The sequence below is a fragment of the Protopterus annectens genome, chromosome 4.part0 (genome assembly GCF_019279795.1).
Source record: "Protopterus annectens isolate FY-2018-M chromosome 4.part0, PAN1.0, whole genome shotgun sequence".
In the NCBI taxonomy this organism is placed as follows: domain Eukaryota; kingdom Metazoa; phylum Chordata; order Ceratodontiformes; family Protopteridae; genus Protopterus; species Protopterus annectens.
The window spans coordinates 851,443,906-851,467,636 of NC_056733.1; positions in this window are offsets into that span (position 1 = coordinate 851,443,906).

A 23,731-nucleotide genomic window follows, 5' to 3' on the forward strand; every position below is an offset into this window, starting at 1 on the left:
GCAAACTTTGTTAGCCAGAGTCCCTTAGTGTTGGCCTGTACCTCCGAGATGCCAAACAAGAGCGGTCCCAGGACTTAACTCTGAGGTACTCCACTTGTCACTTGTCTGGAGCTGGATTTGGAGTCAGCTACTTTTACAGGCTGAGTTCTGTCAGTAAGCCAGTTGGCAACCCATTGAGTGACATAGGGATTTATGCCCAGCTTAGTAAGTTTATCTATGATTCCAGAGTGGGGGATGGTGTTGAAGGCCTTGGCGAGGTCCAGATAGGCTGTGTGGACTGCCTTACCCTCATCTACAGCTCTGGAGACTGATTCGAAGAAGTCAATCAGGTTCAGGAGACAAGATTGGCCCTTCACAAACCCAAACTGGGTGGGCTCCAGTATTTGAAGGTTGCCAATGCCCTTGTTTATAAGTTCCATGATAATGCATTCCATGCCCTTGCAGATCAGGCTCATCAGACTGATGGCACGGTAGTTCCCGGGATCCAAGGTGGATCCCCCCCTTGTGGAGTGGGATAAATGTAGCTGTATGCCACTCAGTGGGCACGAAGTCTGAGGTGAGGCTATGATTAAACATGACACTTAGGTGAGGTGCCAGTTCATTTTGTAGTTCATGTAGTACACAGCCTGGGATGTCATCTGGTCCCATGGATGCTGTATTCTTAGCTTTGGAGAGTGCGGTTTCTACCTGTGTGGCCGTGATTACCGGAATTTGGCAATCCTTTGGTATTGAGATGGGCCCTTTAGGGGTGGGGGGGGTGAAGTTTGTACTAAATTGATCTGTCAGGATATTGACAATATCCTTGGGATCAGTATATCTAATGCCATTCTGTTGTAGCTCAGAGCATATCTGAGCATTGCCATTTAGATTCTTGACATAACTATAGAATGCCTTATGGTTATCTTTGGAATTTTTGGCAATTTTATTTTCGTAACTAGCTTTGGAGGATTTTATGAGGGATCTCAGCTTCTTACTGAGGCTGGTAAGGGAGTTTTTTGCATCCTGGGATTTTCCTCTTTTCTGCAACAGTTTCTTTCTTCTGTTGTATAGTTTGTTTATGGCAGGGGACCACCAGACTGGCTTCCTTTTTTTTGGAGAAGAGCATCTTGGTTCTATTTGGGATGGCGCGATTAATGCATGAGTGGATGTGCTCGTACAGTGCCTTAGTGTAGGATTCAGCAGTCGAACTTTCAGCTCTAATCTGCATGGGTGTCATGAAGTTTGTCACTTCTGACTTGAGTAGCATGAAGTTGGTTTTGGAGAAGTTTTTTTCAGAGGTTTCCTTACTGGGGGTGGGGGTGGGATGTGGATGTCAAGGGTAATTTGCTTATGGTCAGACCTGACCAATGAGGGGGTGACCACTGGTGTGGAGCATCTATCTCCCATGTTGGTAATGACCACATCTAGGATGTTGGAGCCCCTGGTGGGACAATGGATTAGTTGATCCAGGGCATTGGAATTTATGAATTCCAAGAACCAGTGGGAAGAGGTGTTGATACCCAAGTAGTTTTCCCAGTTAATAGCAGGGTAGTTGAAATCACCAAGTATTAGGGTGTTTGGTTGTATCTTAATATTGTCCAGTATGTTTAGAAAGGTGTAGTGAGAACTTTGGGGCATGGTGGGGCATCTGTAGCAAGCTACAATTTGGATTGCAGTCTTACCTAGTGTTAGTTGCACCTGGAGAATTTCAGATGCATTGTGTTGGGCAACTAGCCTGGAGGTGTGAATATCTTTGGTGAATATAGACACTCCTCCTCCTTTAGTGTTTCGGTCTTGGTTTGGTGGCCGAAAAGTGTGGTAAGAGTTGTAGCCTGGTATTGCAGGGGTGCTCTCTGGAGCCTTGAACCAGGTCTCAGTTACTGCACAGATATCGATGTTCTCCATTTTTTAGGAGTGCTCAGAGAGTGCATTTTGAGATTTAGACTTCTAGCATTGAGTAACATTACCTTCAGATTTTGCATGCTTGCATCTGTTATGGTGGTGGTTTTGCCCTTTGAACCTTGCCTAAAAAAGGCACTATAGGGGTGGTGAGAGCTTTAGCCAGTAATCTGAATCCCAGGGGTGACAGGTGCAGACCATCTCTGGCAAAGCATCGTGGTTTGTCGATCATGTCGTCTCAGACAGATACTGGATCCCCTTTGAATGACACCAGAAGCTTAGCCAATTGTTGAAGTCAGTCATTTTGTCCTTATACTGTGGTATCATTCTGGGCAAAGGCAGGATGCTACTCAGGGCTAGGGTCATACCTGCCTGGGCCACATGATCCGAGAGCTCTTCCATGTCTCTTTTCATGTAGTCCAGAGAGGTACGTCTCAAGTCATTCACTCCAACATGGACAATGACAGAGTCATATTTGTATTTGTTGTGGAGTGACTTGAGTGCATGCGTTATGTGGCGGATCCTGGCACCCGACAGGCAGATGACTGTAATTTTCTCCTTGTTTAGCCTGGTGAGTGGAACATCAGTGTGCCTGAATATAGAGTCACCTATGACTAAAGTGTTGGGTACATTGTCTTGCCTTAGGGGCTGTTGTTGGGTGGCTCACTGGTGTTGTGAGCTATGTGTCACTTTGGTTGTGACTGGTGTTTGCGTTTCAGCTTCAGAGGTCCTTGTTGCTTGGGCAGGTTAATGTTAAGGGCCTCCGCATATGTGGGTTTAGTGTTGCTATGTGTGGGTGTTGATGGTGTAGGTTTTGAAGGACTATGTGTTGCTTGAGGTGTAGTGCAGGTGTTAACCTCCTCTTGATTTTCTAGCACAATCTTGGCTGGAGAGAGGTTTGCTTCCAGTTTGGCTATGTAAGTGCATCTCTCGCAGGTTGTAGTGTTTGGGTGGTAGGAGGAGAGGGTTGTCTGTGTACATGAGGCAGTTGCTGCATTGCCGTAGTATGCCCAGATACACCAGGTGGACAGGAGAAATCACTGGAAGCTGACCCTTGGACATGCCTGTTTAGGTGCTTTTTTGGAAAGTACAAGAGCTGTTTTCCCTTACCTTTGCAAGGTACTTTGCAATTATAGGCTGTTTAGTGCCTACGATTAATTTCTCCTTATTAACTAGGAGAGTTGAGTGCTTGTATCAGTTTAAGGCTTCCTAGTGCTTTCCAGCAGGTTCTAGAGCAAGTGCTAGTCACAGGGGTTCAGATTTTAGTGCTACTACTGAGAAATCAGCTAGTTCTAAGGAAGAATTTGAAGAGCAGACTTTCTGGCACCTGGAATAGTTAAACCGTAGCCCAGCAGTGCTGCACGATGCAAAAAATGTGCAAACACACTAATTTTTAAGACAGAAAGTTGAAAGGGATAGAAATCAGCCCAAAATGGCTAAAATTACAGTTTCAGAGCTGGAAACCGCTCCTCTAGTGTCAGACAGGCAGTACAATGCTCACCACTCCCACTGGTAAGCAGTAGGACTTCCCTCTTCCACAGCAAGGTCTGGATAGCTCTGAACACAGAAAAGTCCTGAAACCAGCAAAGCCTGGGATCTGGACTATACTAGCTAGGAAAGGTGAGAAACGAGCAAAGAAGATAGTTTTTTGTTGGTTAAAACAGGGTAAACAATGCAATAATACACTAAATAAACATAGAAAAGGATAACACACTTGAGTGTGTAGCCCTAAACAGTAAATACAATTAAAACTCTACAAAATTAGCAATTTAAAACTTTTTAAATGAAGCAAGGCAAGTGCACAACTGAAAAATGATTTAAGAAAGAGGCAGTAATACAGTACAATAAGTAGCTAGTCTGCATATACAGAAAAGTCTATATATACAGAAAAGCAGCTAAAACACACAAACAATTCAGATGCAGTACAACCTAGAGCACTTGAGTTGCAGAAATATTAAGGCAAATACAGTTTTAACAAATGCACTAAAATATACTCTATATTTCCAAAATGTTTGGGAAGCACAGTCAGAACACAAGGATATTCAGACAATTTTTTTTCTAGAAAGGGAGAAAGGAGGATCAGAAGGAGATTTTCTCTGTATTAGGTAGAATGAGCTAATGATATTAGACTAGTAGGAGTGTCCAAGATCAAATTTAGAGTACGGGTGGGCAACTGCAAGGCCAGCAGGTATGCAGTATACAATAAAATTGCTATAAATATCTAAAATAAGCAATAACTACCACAAATAAGCAAAAAAAAAAAAACAGGCTACTTATTGCTATATGTCACAGATCAGCTGCTCCACCTCAGATAGCTCTGTGTGTAGCTCATATGTGTATATACACATATGTGTGTGTCTTTGTGTGTGTGTGTGTGTGTGTGTATATATATATATATATATATATATATATATATATATATATATGGTTTACTATTGAAATGTCGAACGGCACTACATCGACTGTACTATAGCCGAACACGGAAGTTCGAAAATAGTAATGTCAACGACAAAAAAACAATCTAGGACTGTGTTTTAACATGGGTCGAGGTAGGGGAGATGTTTGTAGTTCTGAATAATACTGAACACCTACCTCGACCCATGTTAAAACCATTCCTAGATTGTTTTTTTGACGTCGACATTACTATTTTCGAACTTCCGTGTTCGACTATAGTACAGTCGATGTAGTGCCGTTCGACATTTCAATAGTAAACCATATATATATATATATATATATATATATATATTCAGATATATGTATATATTTATATATATTGATATTGATAAAATTTGTTTTATGTACATACTGAGATATTTATAGATATGTATGTATTTTACTTTTCTATATATGTGTGTGTGTGTGTGTGTGTGTGTGTGTGTGTGTGTGTGTGTGTGTGTGTGTGTGTGTGCGCGTGTGTGTGCGTGTGTGTGTTACTGCCATACTCTGCCTTGATTTCTATCGGTCACTCTGGTTGTTAGCGGCAGGGACCGGTAGCTGTGACAGCATGACACTTTTGAACATTTCTTGGGGGAGACCACTTGGTGTATGTACTTATCTTGTTGTCATTTGCAGCCTTGGGGTTGGACCATGGGTGTTGGACACAGTATAACTACAACCTTCTTATAGCTACTTTATACCTTCTCTTACCTGGAAGACCTGTGGAGGGGATTTTTGTTAACACTACCTGACTGTTTCTACCCATATTCACATAGTCAGGGTTACATATGTGCACTCATAGTGTGTGTGTGTGTGTGTGTGTGTGTGTGTGTGTGTGTGTGTGTGTGTGTGTGTGTGTGTGTGTGTGTGTGTGTGTGTGTGTGTGTGTGTGTGTGTGTGTGTGTGTGTGTGTGTGTGTGTGTGTGTGTGTGTGTGTGTGTGTGTGTGTGTGTGCGTGTCTGTGTGTGTCTATGTGTGTGTGTGCTACTGCCATACTCTGCCTTGATTTCTATCGGTCACCCTGGTTATTGGCAGCATGGACCGGTAGCTTTGACAGCATGTAACTTTTGAACATTTCTTGGGGGAGACCACTTGGTGTATGTACTTATCTTGCTGTCATTTGCAGACTTGGGTTTGAACTGTGGGTGTTGGACACACTATAACTACAGCCTTCTTATAGCTACTTTATACCTTCTCTTACCTGGAAGACCTGTGGAGGGAATTTATGTTGATACTACCTGACTGTTTCTACACGTATTCACAAAATCTTAGTTGAAATTATACATACAGCTTACTACTACTCCCGGGATTCAAACTGTGGCTATTTCTGCTAAAAATACAAGTTTGTGTTTCATCAGAATGAGCTGTTGCAAAGCTGTTGTTTTTTTCTTTGAATGATTTCTGTCTCATTCTCTCTTTGTTGTACAATTTGACCTTGTAATTGCAACATTCTTATACATACATTTCTATACATACCTTTTGACATAGCACAGTGTGGAAAAAAATAAGTTATGTATTCACCATAACGTTCCATGTTCGTTGTCCATCTCGCCGTTCATTCTTACAATGATGGGTTCGGAGCCGTTCTTCGGCTCTGACTCGGCCAAATACTTAGCTGAAAGTCTCAAACCTGGCTTGTAGCAAGAAGGTAATCCACAATGCAGTGGTGTAATTCCCCAGATCTTGTTTGCTGCTAATACTGAACAATATGTACACTATATACATATCTACAAACATATATATATATAAACATATATCCAAGTCCATACTATATGTACTGGAAGGAGAAAAAAGCTGAGACAAAGAACTCCTGAAAGTAATAAAAAATCTACCAGGTCCACAAGGAGTCTTTGGCAGGGGGAAGGACGGAGGGTTCGTAAGAATGAACTGCGAGATGGAAAACAAACATGGAACATTATGGTGAGTACATAACTTCTTTATGTTATGTTGTCCTATCTTGCCTTCATTCTTACAATGATGGGACAGCATCCCTAGCACCTTTTCTCTGGGTGGCTCATGGGAGTACACATTTAAGCACCGTAGAACCAAGGATGCCCTGTCCCTGGAGGTCAAATCCACTTTGTAATGAGTGATAAAAATATGTGGAGTAGACCAAGTAGCTGCTGCACAAATATTATCAATGAGACTTCTGGCTTGAAAAGCAGACGTCGTAGCCATAGCTCTAGTGGAATGAGCCTTCACTTTGAAAAGTAAATCTTTGTAATTTGAGTTATAGATGAATGTAATACAATTTGAAAGCCAATTGGAAAGAGTAGTTTTTGAGACTGAGGATGCTTTTTTTGCATCAGAGAAGGATACAAATAATTGGTCAGATTTTCTGAAGTATTTGGTTCTGTGCAAATAGAATCTGAGTTGTCTATGCACATCCAGTTGATGTAATTTGTACTCTGCCTTGTTGCTATGATTAGGAAAGAACACTGGAAGTTCTATGGATTGGTTTATGCTGTTTGGAGAAGAGACTTTAGATAGAAAGGATAGGTTTGTACATAAGGATATCCTATCCTTATGAAAAATCAAATATGGTGGTTTAATAGAAAGAGGTTGCAACTCTGACACCCTTCTAGCAGAAGTTATAGCCACTAGAAACAAGGTCTTCTAGGAAAGGAACTTGAGGTCTGAAGATGAAGAGGGCTCGAAGGGAGGTAACATAAGATGAGACAAAACAAAATTTAGATCCCAAGGAGAAAGGGGGTTCCTTAAAGGGAGGTCTTAATAAGGAAGCACCTGTTAAGAAGACTCTACACAACCTATGTGACATTAAGTTGGAAGTAGAATCACCAATATGAAAATTTGAAATTGCAGCAAGTTGAACCTTGATGGTTGCTGCAGCTGAGCCTTGTTGAAACAGTTACACCAAAAATTCTAAAATTGAATAAATAGGTGCAGAGAAAGGATCGATGTTCCTATCTTGACCCCAAAGGGAAAACCTCTTCCATTGACTAGAATACAGCTTTCTAGTGGAAGCTTTGTGCGAGGACATTGAGATATGTCTAACCGTAGGAGTGAAATTGTGAAGCCTGACTAAATTGGGAAGTGGAGCAGCCAAGCTGTCAGTTTTAGGGTGTGGAGAGATGGATGAAGCTCCCCTGATATATGAGTCAGCAGATCTGGCACTGGGCCCAGAATCCAAGGCTTTTCCTGAAGATGAGTCCAAAGGAAAGGGAATCAAAGTTGGTGAGGCCAGCAAGAAGCAAGGAGAATTATCCTGCCTCCCGAACATTGTGCTTTCTGAATTACTCTGGGTATGAGAGGAAACAGAGGAAAGGCATATAGTAGTCCCGAGGGCCAATAGTGAGCAAGAGCATCTCTCAGTGTCTCCCTGGAGGGGGGATTAAGGTAAAGTAGTTGCTGCACTTGGCATTCATGGGAGTGGCAAAGAGATTGCAACAAGGCTGTCCCCATGTTTGGAAAATAATTTCTGCTACATTGTGATTGAGAGACCACTCGTGAGGCATTAGGATTGCTCTGCTCAGCTTGTCTGCTATCACGTTGGACTTCCCCAGAATGTGCATTGTGATTAGAAAGTGCTGGGAAGAAACTGCCCATTGCCATACTCTTACAGCTTCTCAACAAAAGGGGTAAGATATGGTTCCCCCCTGCTTGTTTATGTACCAATCAACAGGCATATTGTCTGACTGAATCACAATTGTCCCTAGAGGGAGAGAGTCTTGAAGTGCTTGCAACACAAGAAGCACTGCTCTCATCTCTAGAACATTTACATGCAAGTGAGCTTCGTCTTCTTGCCATGTACCTTGGACTGTTCTTCCCAGATAATGCCCCCTATCTGGGAAGCATCCGTGGTCATGGTAGCTATTGGTTGGAGTGGAACAAAGGGTCTGCCTAATGTCACATGAGTGGAACGTATCCACCATCTTAAGTCATTCTTGCAAGATTCCATTATTCTGATCAGATTAGACATTGGAATCTCTTGAAGTGACCATTGGGAAAATAACAGCCATTGAAGGATCCTCATGTGCATTCTGGCAAGAGGGACCATTGTAATCGTGGAGGCCATCGTTCCTAATAAATTATCTTTGCTTTCACTTTGTTCTTGGGAAGGATGTGAACTATCTGCTGTCCGAGTGCTATAACTCTTTCTGTTGGAAGATGTGCTACCATAGAAGAAGTGTCTAGATCTGCGCCTATGAATGTAATATGTTGACAAGGCAACAAGGCATATTTTTGAAAATTTACTGTAATGCCCAGCTGATTGCATATGTCCAAAGTTAGGTGATATTTTGCCAGGCTACTGGGTACATTGATAAACATCCCCTGACTGCCTCCAGAGTAGAGCAGTTGGGCCTCCTTTCAGGAGCACTGATAAGGGTGTCCCCGAAAGGAATCACGGTCACCCTGGTTTTATGGGCCCCCTCTACCCCTGGGGCAGCGTCTACCATTATTACCTCCCCTCTGCCATTGGGGAAGGTATCACCCCGTGCATCTTGGAAAAATCTCTGGGATCGTTTGAACCACATTTTTCCACTCTTCTGACCTTTAGGATAAAATCCTGAAGGTACAGATAAACCTACTCCAACGGCAGAGAGAGTTTTCCCTTCCTGCTCGCACCAGGTTAGAGTGTCTTTTACTTTGGGTCCAAAGAGTGAGGAACCATCAAAAGGGGTGTTAGTAAAGGTAGACTTAAAGGGCTTTGCAAAATTGCACAAGCGCATCCAGAAGTGTCTCCTAAGGGAAACTCCAGAACCCGCTGCCCTGCTCGCTCCATCTGCTGTGTATGAAATGAGCCTCATGGAGGAGTTGACAATGGAATTTAAGGTGGACAGCTGGGAAGAGACCTTCTTATTCATCCCCGCAGCTAATGAACTTTGTAGAGTATCTCCTAGCTCTTTCAGGAGATCTCTTTGTAGCCTCCTAAAATGGGATAAGTAGTTCAGCGATCGCAGAGAGAAAGTCGCTGAAGAAAGTATACACTTCCCGTATCTGTCCATCATTTGAGAGTCTTTAGTCAGAGGATGAACAGATGAGGAAGTCTCTGCAAGTTCCTTCCTGGGGGCTGCTGCCACCACCATAGCATGTATGGGTACTCCCTTTGTTAGAAATTATTTGCCCAAAGGAGCTGACAAAAATTTGTTGGGCCTCTGAGGGACTGGTTCTGTAGTGTCAGGTGACTCCCATGCCTTTTGACTAACCAGGTCCATTAGTTCATCAAAAGGCGGAGACACCCAGGTGGCTGAAGGTTGAGACCCAAAAGCATTCAGGTACACTGACTCCTCTTCAGAAGGGGTGGTGGCCTGCCAGCTGCCTCTTTGCTTGAGGATCTCTAGAATATCTGCAAATGAGATATCGTCAGAGGACAACCATGGGGACCCTTTTGACTCGTCGAGGTCAGTGTCTGAAGTGATGAACTCATCTGGGGAGTCAATATGCTTCCTCTTCCAGGTGGCTCCTCAGAAGGATATTCTGGGGAGATCTCGGAGGAGAGGGGTTCACCCAATGGGGGATCCTGAGGCTCTGGGTCTCTGCTATCTTGAGGAATGGGTGGTGCTGAGACAGTTGCTGGTGCCTTGGGGGGACGAGTACTGGTATCCTTCTGTGGTGCTGAATGGGTAGACAACACGGTCCTCATCATCTCAAAGGTAGATCCCACCAGCTCCGAAGACTCCCCAGGCTCCAAGGAGACAGAGGAAGGCAATGGAACCAACAAGACCGGATCCAAGGCTGATCTGGGGGCTGGGCTAATCCGGGCTGATGCTCCAAAGGGTAGACTCGGCACCGAAGAAAATTGGGGCTGAGAATCCACCCCCAGAGCCAACCAGGGAACCTCAGCTCCCAGACTCACTGGACGGCACCAAGAGAGTCAGAGCAGATGTTGGCTCCGTGAACATCAAAGGGGGTCCCAGAACTGATGGGTCCACAGTAAGTGGTACCAAACACTCTGGCTCTGAAGGACCAGCTTGGCTCAGAGGAGGAACAACAGTGGGCACAGTAGGCTCCGAGACCAAATGGGTGGGAGCTGAGAATAATTTAGTCAGCGCCGGTGATTTGAGGAATCTATGCACCACCCACTCCATGTCATCATCTGATAAGCTCCTTGTAGACCTGGAAGATAGGGAAGGAGATCAAGACCTATGATGGATTGGCAATCTCAACGTCAGAGAAACTGGTGAAATATCAATGGACTAGCTCCGAGTGGAGGTATCTTGTGGCTCCGAAGGCTTTGGAGCCAAAGTACCAGACCTATCAACCAAAAGGACTTCTGACAGCTCCGAGGACTGTACAGCCGAGGAAGTAGTGGCCTTTGTAATTTTAGGAAGTTTGACTGGCGGCTCTGACTGAGCTGATGTACCAGGTGAAAGTCTTTTGTAAGACTTGTCCTTTTTAGAGGAAGGAGATGAAGAGGAAGAACTATAAATGGCTTCCTCAAAAGAAGGCTTTAAGAGCCCTTTCAGAATCACCTTATTTCTCTTTTCCTGTAGTACTCTAGCACTAAAAGAATGACAAAACATGAAGTCTTCTTGGAGATGAATGGCACCAAGGCAATAAACACATATAACATGTCCATCCATGATGGACATTTTTTGCGAGCACTTCTGACATTTCTTAAAGCCCGAAGGCTTGTGTTCTCTCTCTTTCTGGTCTTTGGACATTTTTAAGTTAAGACCTTAAAGGTGACAGCAACAATAAAGCAACAACAAGAAAAAATTTTTGTTAAAGCTAAAACAGCTAAAGCTACACCAAAATTTACTACAGAACAACACGAGGAGTGACAACAGGGGAGAAAAATAGAACCTCTAACTTAAATGGCTCTATTTATTCTTTCGGACAAGACAATAAACACTAACAGCCCTCTAAGATAAACGGGCAATAGCTCTCTAACTTAAATGAGCTATAAAGAGACCAACAGACGAACAATAATAACTCCATGGGATACCAAAAGGGGCCTACAAAGCAACGGCAAAAGCCTTGCTAAAGGGGAAAAACCAATCACAACCTAACAACGAGCAGCAAAGAGACACAACGAGTTAAACTAAAAGATAAAGGCTATATATGTGCAAATATAACAAGTTTTAGTCAAGGTAATAGAAAAAATTGTCACAACTTAGCCACAGCCAAGATGAGTGCATCCAACCTTGTAAAGCGGCAAATGAGATCTGGGGAATTACACCATTGCATTGTGGGATACCTTCTTGCCACAAGCCAGGTTTGAGATTTTCAGCTAAGTATTCAAACCCATCATTGTAAGAATGAACGGTGAGATAGGACAACATAACTTCAGTGGTTAACACAACATTACTATTCAGATATCAGATCTTGATGCCATGAAACATTTCATATCAGTTAATCTTGTGTCTTACAGAGGCAATAACTTTGTCAGACGACACTTGATTGTTTAATGCTTTCAGCGCTATAGTTGTATGCATAACCTGTACACATTTCAATTCATACCATACCAGAGTAAACACAACTAGTCCTGGGTTTTGAATTTTATTGACAGGCAGTTACAGTTTTATTTATATATAACCTATATGAGACCATTACTATAATATTGTCTGGTTTAAACCATACACATTTTTAATACTGCCAGGTGACATTCTACTCCTTTATATTTATTTGGTATGAATACTACAATCTAGATTGTTACTCACCAGCCTCGTGATGCAGCCTTTGCAACCTGCTTGCATGGGCTTCCTGGTTCCCAGCCCACTCAGCAGGAGCTGTAAAGGAGATAGATAAACATTTATGCATACCTATCCATCACATACACAGGCTGGACTTTGGTAAATAGTTATTGATATGAATACTTACACATGTCAGGGACATCACCCCTCTGCCATGCTTCTTAGACCCACTGATACAAGAGCTCCCTCTTCCTCCACTTCAAGTCAGCATAGTGGTGCTGGACCTGCTCACCAGTCCAAGGGATGCCAGTGGCACTGGTGAGATCACAGGTGAGACTTTCCCAAGCCTACACTTTGTATTGGGAGCCCTGGTATTGGTCCTGCAGCAGTCTCACATCATGTTTTTTAACAAGGAGTCCTACCATGACCTTGAACTCCTGTATGCCCTAGCACTACAGCTGAAAGTGCATTCCCTCTCCAACACCTGCCATACTGCCCACAGTGGGGAGTTACAACCAGTTATGAGCTGTATTCCTGCCTGCGAGGTTTAAATACAGCAGATTTCCTGCCCTTTACCATGATTGAATGGTTTTGAATATTCTGAGCAAAGCTATGGACAAACCTGCTAAGCTTAGGTTGGCAGTACTTAAAGGGGCAGGTTCAGCACTGCTTACCAATGGACAAATCCACTTAGCTGGGCTACTCATTGCTTAGCATTCATATTTAAGCAATGCTTACACTCGGTAAGCATAGCTGTGCAATGCTTAGCAATGCTTATGTTTTATTTTATAGACTATCAGCTGTATGGGATTGATTCATCATTCCTGACATATTAAAATTTTGTTTACCTTCCCTGACATTCCCCTATGTGCTTTCATTACATTTATTCTTGTGTGACTATACTGTATGTGGCACTTGTGTTTATATGGGGGTTTCACAATTTTATTACACTGACACCTCACATCTGGACCTACTACATTACTCTGGTTAACAAATATATGTTATTTACTACCTAATTATTAAAAAAATAAATTATGTACTGCTTTCACATGTAAAATACTAATTAACTTCACTGAGGATCAAACCTGGAACGATTACTTGCAAAATGAACACTATAACCACTTTGCTATTTTCACATTGCTACATTTTGAAGTATATTCCTGTTTAGCTCCTTATGATGTGTAAGCTAGGCTGAGTAGAGCTGCACGATGCACATACCCACTCAGCTATGCTTAAACTTTATTCCGGACTGAAAAAAAAATTAAACTGTTGTGTTCTATTTTTGTAATGTAGGGGTATGCACATTGCTTTCTGCAACATTATCTGTGGGGGGCTGTGCATTTCAAATGGTGATGACATGACAGGCGCTGCATTTGAGAGGTATGCTTCACAGACACTAACAGTGTCTGCCATACCTCTCAACTGCACAGATCTTCACAGATTGTCCAGATTTTTGCCTTATATTTTTGGTCCATTTGTCATACAATTGTGGCTTTCTGGCAGATTAGTGGCAAAGCATTAAAGACTGTAGTTAGTAAATAATGTCAGACATTTGAGTTTTACACTTCATACCCTTTGGTAATTCATGCTAATGCGAAGGCTGTTGTTCTATCAACTTTATAAGTTTGTGAGACCAATATCTCACATTTGTCTCTATTTGTCCCATTTGTTTTTATGTCTTTGTCCAGATTTCTTGTGAGGTTGAGTGTTGCTGGTGTCCGCGGACAGTCTCGCTACATTTACATTACCGTATGGCAATTATGGAGTGGAGGGGGCATGTGTATTGTGAGAGTACTGCTCTCAGACACACCCCCTGTGCTCATACACAGAACCATGTCCGTATTACAGCATGGCAGTACACCTTCATGAATATGCATGGCATGCTGCCATGCTGCATGGGAACCATCCCTTCCATGCAAGAATAAGCTATTCTTGCACAGAAGTTTGCTGAATCCCGGGGATTATCTTTTATATCCTCTTCTATTGGAGCTCCTCTTGCAATTAATATAAGTACTCCTGTTTTCCTTTGTCCCAGGTATTCCACTAAATAAACATCCTGAAAACCTTTCTTTATCAAATTCACATGTTCAGTTCTTTCCAGGTGTGTCTCCTGTAATATAGTTATTTGCACTCTACATTTTAATATAGTTCACTACTGTTGACTTTTAAAGACATTACAGAAAGCATAATTTTACTTAAAAGTTATTATTCCCACATTTTATGTGTAACAGCTTTTTTGTTATATGTCTAGTTCCATCTTTTGTGTTGCATGTGTACACTGGTAGTCTGATATTTTATATAGCTGTTACTTGTCATATCCATTTGAGCCTATGTCACATCTTACAAAACTTTTTGTTTTATTGAAAGCTTTCAAACAAAAAACAAACACACCCCAATATCCCTAACACCTATTAACTGAATACTAACACCCAAAGCTATGTACATCTTCAAATATTGATGTTTTACCCTCCTAATAGGAACATGTATCCCAAACTGACAACCATGGTCACAGACTTGGGTTAACCTAAAGAAAGGTTATGCATACTAAGATGCATGGTACAGCATGTGCTTCTACTAAGTTCTGTCTGCTTTTGTCTTATCTTTATAGCTCTCCCAGATAGAAAAACAATTGAATGCTTTTGGAAAACATTATCTCCTAGCCATTTCTCTTCATCAGATTGCCTCCATGGGGACATGAGGACCAGATAAAAAGTTGCTATTAAAAACATACATTTAGTTGCTAGAAAAAAAAGATTTATAATATTCAATACTCTTTTACATTTACTTGATTTCTCTTAAAATGTGTTTCTAGATCAAGCTAAGGATCTTAATCCAGTAATTTTCCTATGCAAGAATGAGAAAAAGTACATCAATATTTCTTTTGTCACTCTCTTTTGAACAGACTTTTCTTTCCTTTTTTGTACATTGTAGTGTCTACATTTCTTAAAACTGAACAAGAAGAAAGAGTGAAGAAGGGAGAAAAAACAGGAGTACTGGTTTACATTAGTATCCCCATTACACTTAAAAATAATTGAGAAAACGTTACTTTAAATCATGCAAAGAAAAACAGCACTATAAAAATATTACTATTAAGAAAAACATTTTAATTTACTTACAGTTAACTTTCTCCCTCGACTTCCCCTCTCCTAAGTATTTTTCCAAACATTAATGACATGAAGTAGGGCATATGAATTTGAGCCCTATACAAGTTTAACAAAGTCAAAAAAGTCCAATATTTTCAGATTTTCTTGTTCTTTCATGTCTCACAAATATAATTATTGCTTTGTAATCCCACATTTGCCAGTTTCCAAGTTACCAGTTTTATTCCTGTTCATTTCCATCTCCCAAATCCTGTCTCTGCTTCATTTTCAATGTAGTCTGGAGTCTTCTGTCCAACTATTGGGCTTTTTTCTTTCTCTCAAGCATTTTCAATTGAAACATTGGAAAAGTTTTCACTGGCACAATCTTTATGTGATCTTTATTACCAGGTGAACAAGAAGCAGACTCTCATTCTGTTTCATAGCTCACTTTTTGTTGGACAAACATTTGTATTTCCTCCTTAGCATGCACAGCATTGAAAAATGATTTTGTCCCTCCAGGAAAAAATATTTTGAAGATATCTGGGTACAACAGTTTGAATCTCACATCTGGTTCCAGACATTCCCTGAATAGTGGAATAAATTTACTCCTCTTCTGCTGGTGTACAGTGAGTAATCATTCTCCAATAATACTCTGCTGTCTCCCACTTTTAGTACTTTGTCCTTCTGCCACAGTTTTGTCAGAATCCACTTCTTCTGCTAGTAGGATTGCATCTTTACTATTAAAGGTATAGTTTGCTTTCGCATGGCCATGTTTGAAGCATACACATGATGTGCCTTTTCAATTAACAACTCCTGCTGTGGAATAACAGTCCAGTTGGTTATTTGTGCTTTCATAAAATTAATACAGTCAGTTCCTTTCAGCTTATTTTGTGCAGCAGAAATTTCAGGTTTTCCCTACATGATGTGTCCTCTAATTCTGTTATTTTTGAAACATCTTTTCTTGAGCAGTCTCATATTTAGCCACCATTTTCTTCATTTCAACCTCTGATTTTTGCATTTTTATCACCTCATCTGAATATCTGGTTAAAGCTTCTTCCATTTTTTTCCAGCCTTTTGTTATTTGAGTTGATATACTCAATCAGTGTTTTGTTTATTTTAATCAGGTCTGTGTGCAATTGTCTTATATTTTCCTCTAGGTTACTGGAAGTCATGCCGGGAGATAGTACTGCATTATTAAATGTTTATAAAAGGTGGCAAGAACATTTAAGTATGTCTCCTTAAAGGTGTATATGGCTAGACATCCTATGACCCCTATCATGTTTGCTTTGTATTACTCCTATATTGGACTAGGAGTGGTTCACTGAGATGTTGCAGGATTGTATCAGAAGGGAACAAATGTGGATATGGTTCTAACCAAGGCAGATGGGGGTCATGCATGTCCAGATTAATTTGCTGTAAAAACAGTAACCATGCCACCTTGTAGATTAGAATGGAATGAGATGGTAAGACTATAAAAACAAAGATGGTGTTGTGGTATTTTAGTGGGGTGAATAATGCTGAGATGGGGTAGAAGGTCAAATATGAGTTAACAGACTAAGAGCAAACTAATGCAGTAAACAAGCTGTTGGAATGGGAGCATAATGGGCTACTCTGGGTTATCAAGGAAGAAGCAAAAAGAGGGGAAGGGTAATGTGACTTCACAGAAATGTGAAGCCTGCATTTTGGGCAGAGGTTAGAGGCCACAGGACATGGTAATGAGGGGCTGGGAAGGTAGAGGATAGCAGAAGGACATCAGGTGTGATATGTGCAGCAAAGGTGTATGTTGAAAGGGAGACAACAGAAGGAATTAGGAAGGGGCTAACTGTTTTTTGATGTATATAACACAACTTAGGAGGAGAGGAACAAACCCCTGACAAAAACTATCAACAGACCACTGGTCACCGTGAAAGTGCCAGAAGACAAGAGGACAGCAAATGTGGTTCTCGGGTACAAGGCAGAAAGCAAAAAACATCCCGGAGAAGAACAAGTCTACTAAATGAAGAACAGTGATGTGAATCTTCAGATGAAGGTTGGTAGCATTTCTAGAGGACAACAATCTTTAGAATAGTAATCAACAAGGGCCTATGGCCAGATGTAACTATCTATCAAAAAGTCAAAACTAGTCCAGTTTAATGACTGAGTTAAAGGTGATTTTTAAGTCAGTCATAAAACTGGATCAGTTTTGACTTTTTGGCTGATCCTGGGCAAGGTTTTTGACTTAGTCCCACACAGGCAGTTGTTATGACTTAGTCCCACACAGGCAGTTGTTATGACTTAGTCACACACAAGCAGTTGTTAGGAAACTTGGAGATGCTAGGACTAGGAGCAAGATTATGGAACTGGATCACTGCATGACTGAATGATATGGCAGAGAGGGTTGTGGTGAGAGGGACAATTTTTTTGCCCCCACTTAATATCCAACCATCAAGCACTCTTTCAGTCCACTTGTCCATTTATTCCCCATCACAGTGGAAAGAGCTGAATGAGGGGGTCAATCATTTAGGCAGTCATCAGGGGCTGTTTGACTTTTCTGCTTATAGCCCTGTCTCAAAAACACATGTACCATAACATGCCTAGGGGCTGGCATCAGTGAGTATCAGTGAAGGTATTCAGCCACTTCTGTGAGTAACATGAACCTTCAAGACAGCCCTGCTCCTCTTGAAGCCGGCACTCCGGTGGGTCCTCTGGTCACCACTGAACATTCAGCCACAGGAATGTCTGCCTCAGTCATGTGCATCCATATCTGCCTCTTGAATAGCAGTAAGCCACTGAAGCCATGTCTCTCTACTCCCTACCCCATGTCATCTCCAACAGTCCCTCAGGCAGCTATTCAAACTTGGATGCCCTGGGTCATAGTCTTTGTCCACCTATGCCAATGTAGCACTCTTGGTGACTGGGATAATGTTATGAATGAGGAATGTAACTAGTTGAGCACCACAGGGGTCTGTTCTGTGCCAGTAGTCATCAATCTGTTTATTTCAGACACATCTGTGGGAAAAGAAAATAGGAACAACCTCTGTTTTTGACACACAAAACCAGGTGCAAAAGTAGAAGACTGTCAGGGCATCTGAAGAACGGCTTGGAACCACTGAGCAAGTGATCATAAAGGTGCCATACATGACATTTCAAATGGCTGCTAAAGAAAGTCCTAAGAAATCTTACTAGAAAGATGGATGAATCGATGGATGCATAAATGGATGGATTAAAGGGGAAACAATATGACCAAAGACTAGAGAAACCACTGCTGCTGTTCTTAGAGAGCAGAGTCAGAGACATGATATGGGTGCACAAAATCAGTCAAGTACAGCAGATAAAAAGGAGAACTTGAAGGACAAGGAGAAAGGGAAAACATGCAGCAGATTGTAAGGACTAACTACTCCCTTAGTCACCAAAAGTGCTTCTCAAAGAAAGGTACCTAGACCCATAGAATTGACTCTAGAGGCAAGCAAGAGGGCATGGGATAGCTAGAGAAAAAGTAAGGGGGTTAGGGATGGAGGGGAGGTAGAGTATTAAATGCGCTGATCAGGCAGACTACACATGCATATAATTTCCTTGTGCCTTCAGACAAACGTGATGTAATATAGTATATTAGCCACCACATGGATTGGCTGCCATTATAACCCAATTTGTGTTTAGTTTACACCTTTTCCTGTCCATTACAGCTTAATGTTCATCCTTATTCCTAAAGATATTGACATTCTAAATGTTACTGGTAATACTCAGCATTAGTCATATCTCCTTTCTCTTGTCTTCCCCTAAGTGAGTATATTTTAAGTTCTATTAACCTTTCCTCGTGTTTCTGATATACACCTTGTACCACGTTAGTACCCCAAAAAGTTTCAGACCTCTCTATTTTGTTGGAGAGATAAGACCTCCATAACTATGCGCAGTATTTAAGATGAAAGGAGAGGCTGAGCAGTCACTTGCAGAGAATTACAACATTCCATTTTTCTACAGACAGTACTGTGATCATCCTATTGTTTCTGACCTTTGGCTATAATTCATAAGTAAATCATATAAATGACATTGACCAAGGTCCCTTCCATGTGCTTCAAAAAGCGTTATACACATTATCTTTCATACCTCTGTTTTAGTTTCAGTCACATATGTTATTGACACAAAATAATTACTGAACAGTAGCAAGGCATTATGGTTCATTAGTTGTGCATGTTTACACATTGCCCTCTGTGTTCAGTATTTGTGTTCATTATAATTTAAATATTTGAAATGTTCTGCAAAACAGCTTTACAGACAAATGGAGTATGTGTTATTCATCTCTGTTATTGCTGCATAATCTGCTTCAAGAATGTGTACACCTCTGAAGATGCCTTGTGTATTTTCATTGCATGCGGGTTTTCTATCACACCAATTACCAAACTGCCAATTTACTGCTAACAGCTAATTCTAAGTTGGCAAATTCAACTGTAAAAAGACAAACATGATTAGGATCCACAAGGGAAATGCAGATCCTCCCAGCTTATATGCACAGTACTTTGTAAATAGCTTATATATTCTTGTGAACAATATACATTGAATTGCAGTCTACAGTGAGTCCAGTCCTAATATGCTAAACTGACAACTAGAAAAAAAAATACTGATGAAGGTGAGAAGCCACAAACCAGTTATATTACTAATGTACTGCCTCGGCTTGATGGTTTCCATCACAGGTATGTTATTTAATCCTTCCCATTGCATTTTAATGCCTTACTTTGTCAGGGTGTACAGCTGATATTTAAATACAGACATTTGTTGGTACAATAATATTCTCACAGCTACATCAAGATGGGTTTTTGTATATTTCTTTGTCCTTATAAAGGTAGGCTTATTCAACGTATTGTCCCTTGACAAAGCATTATCACTTTTCAAGTTAAGAATTGTCAAATTTCTCTTCTATTTCAGTGCTGCACGCAGTATAATGCTAAACTAATGCACTGGGCTTGAATGAGCTACACAAAGCTGTTACTTTACTAATTAACATGGAAAAAGTCAAGTGAATTCACATTAGAGTGATGCTCAGTTTCTTAAAATAATTCAAAATTATTCATATTTTCTTGATTTTATATAACTTATGAAGTTTAATTTCAAACTACTGAATATTTTATCATTAATCATATCTGCCAGTATATTTAAAAGTTCATTCAGAATTAAAGTAAATGTTTCTTTTTATATACTACCAATATATAACGACTGATGGCAGTATCTCAGACCTTAAACTTGCTACTGAATCATTGTACAAATAAAGCATGATAATATCATATTTGTGTTTGTTTTAACTTACTACATATAGATTCATGAATTAAATTAAATTATGCTGACGTATAAAAGTTCAAAAACCTAAATATATTTCCTGCAAATCTTTTTTCCTTAAATGGAATTTCTCAAAGTATTTACAATCTTCAATATTGCAAGAGTATCTTATAAATAAAATATAGCTACATAGAAGTAGTCTCCTTTAAAATATATATTTTTTCTATGTAGTACAGTTTTAGCACTGTGCAAAGAAGATAGGTATTGTTTGACTTTGATGTGGATAGTTGAAAGTACAAAGCATGTGGCTTAAAGCACAGACTTGCAGACTGTCACAGTGACCCTCTGTCAAACTAAAGGTTATTCCTTGAGCCTCTCAAAATATCAAAAAAATATTCTGGACCTCCCCACCGAAAAATAAAATTGCTGCATCCACAAAAATAGAGTCCACACACACACACACACACACACACACACACACACACACACACACACACACACACACACACACACACACACACACACAGTAACATTACAGAGATTTGACTGAATACTTATTCTTTCATAATTGATTTGCAATGACATGCATATTGACATAGACAATTTCATTCTGTGCATAACATGCTCCCAAACAAAAGCAATACTACATTTTAACTACAAAACATTTTTCAGACTTCCTTGAATATCCCCAAAAACTGTCCTGATCCCCTCCATGACATTATTTCCATTTAATAAGCATTGCTATGGAGGCATTTTCATTTGAAAATGCATACTTCACTAATAAGCTACTTTACCGCCAAAGAGGGGAAAAGAATGAAGAATAGTAGAAATGGCTTATATTGCACAAGGTATAATTAAGTATAATCTCTCAGGAGTACTGGGAATCCTGAATATACTAGTAATGCATTAAAATGTGCCCGCATAAGGAAATTCAGGACTCTTAGTACAGTACGGCACCCAGAACTGAAGTTCCAGGCACACAAAACCCTCTGTAAAGAGGCCAACGTCTCTCTCTCTGAATGGGTAGGGCTGGATCCCTGTTCTTTTACATCATTTAATTGATTTACTATTTATCTATTTATTCATTTATTGATTGATTGATTGATTGGTTGATATTTGATTACCAGGAAAATTCTGAATGGGTAGGTGCCAATTTTCAGTGGAGGTCTGGGGAGAAAAGCTCCAAAGTTTTACAAAAACAATTTAAGAACAATAATTTTACAATCTTTAAAATAATACAAAATATCTACAGTTTAAATAATTATACCAAATTAGACACGATGTGAAAACATTGGTTAAGAACAGATACAACTTATATGACAATGATTTAATATTTAGAGAAATTTTAGACACTTTATAGAGAAATTAAAGGTAAGTTAGTATAATAAACACAGGTATTGCAATATGAAGTGAGAGAAAAACAGGGTTATGGCATATTGAGAAAAAGAGTCAGGGAGAGAGATAGGGTCTATATTAGATCACCGAATGCTTAAAAAAGTGAACGTGATTAATCGACCCTATATAAGCGAAAGCTTACAATTTCGAACTGTCAGAACAGCGATTTTTTTCCTAGGGAAAAAAATTGCTGTTCCAACAAAAAAAAAATATTAAACACTTAAAACATTACATTAAGTGGGAGGCAAAGCCCCCCACAACCCCCTACTTAAATATACCAAATCCGAGACCATACTACAGTGCCGAAAATGGCAAAGTAACGAAGTGGCCAAGCGAATTCTTTCCCAAGGAAAGAATTCGCTTAAAAGCCGTTTCGATATTTTGCCGTTTCAAGCTTTTGAGTTCGACCAAGACGCATTCGAAAGAATGCGTCTTCGGTTTTCTAATAGGGAACCGAGAGATAGATTGAAGTAAGGAAATGAGTGAAAAAGGAAGAGTAAGGAGTTATAAGGTATGAGTAGGTACTTGTTCATTAGTTAATGCTTAACTTGTTCTATTAACAGAACCATGCAGAAATCTCCTCTGCCTAATATATAATGGTACCTGAGTATTTAGAGCAAAAAGTCTATTTGCAGCCTTCATACACAACATTTATATCATTTGTAAATCAATAATTGTATTTAACATTTGTTTACACTATTTACATTACTTTACATAATTTTGGGGCACCATTGTGTAGAGAACTATCACACTTGCGTTACTAGGGTTTCCATTATATTCTAGATGCCCGTAAGTGTGATCCTTGGAACAATGAGAGTTTAAATCTGATTACAAGGAAATATATACAAAACCCAAAATTGCAGTATTTTGAAGTATTCTGTCTTTTCCAAGGTACAGAAATCTTGAAGTGGGGGTAATATATAAGTAGCTGTGGAGTGGGAGGAGATGTGGGGATCTTGCTTGAGGTACAACAGCAAGTTTCACACTTCGTTGTTATATTCTGTGGATCTCATTTACTTTTTCAGAGTTTCAAGCCTCACATTTAAGAATCTCAAAATTCAGATAAGTAGGCTCCCATGTTACGTGTGTGTGTGTGTGTGTGTATATATATATATATATATATATATATATATATATATATATATATATATATATGTGTATATATATATATATATATATATATATATATACACAGCTAATTCCTAATTATGAACCTTAGGATATTCCCTGCTGTATTTTTTAATTCTCCAACATAATCATTTATTTTAAGTGTCCAGGTCCTGTTTCACAACAACCCTTCCAACCATCTCAAAGGTGTTACAGAATTATTCAAGTTTTTTCAACTTTCTGAGTAGAATGTTATTCTGGACACTGTCAGCTGAATGGTGAAGCCTAAGTAAATAGCATTTATCTGCCTCTGCCCACCCCCCAGTGCATTTCCAGTTTTACTTTAGAAATTGTGTTGCTGTAACTATCCATTTTCCTGGAATGTATTCACACTGGTGTTCATCTTTGAAGGTCTGAACTTTTAGTAATTCTTTTATATTATTACAGGTAATGATCTTGAATATTTGTCCACTTGTACATACTAATTATTTTGATCTGTACTCTATTAACTAATGTGCCTATTTTTATCAACAGGCAAAACTACCATCCTGCACCAGTCATTTTTGTATATTTCCCTTCCTGAATGGGTATTTCCATATGCTTGCTGTATGTAGATGTCACTAGTTAAACAGTAATGTTTGAGCAGTATTCTAAAACCATTTATTTGAACTAAAGTTTTGTAATATATAAAAACTGAATTAGAACATTGTTCTCTAATATATTTTCAATGAACAATGCAGTAAACCAAAATGTCTGCTTTCTAAATTTTTTATTCTTTTTACCCCTCACTGCCTTCTGAACAGCAGCCCTCAGAGATGAGTCAGCCTTTTTGCTCCATCTAGTTAAAAAGCCAGTCATGGAGATAATCATTCACACCCTTTGTGGGTTTTCCTATTTAGGGCCTAAAACTCACTTTGGTGGCTGATGTGGGTGCCTCCGTCACAGCAAGGGCCTCCTATATCCTCCCCCAGCATTTAAATACTCCCACTA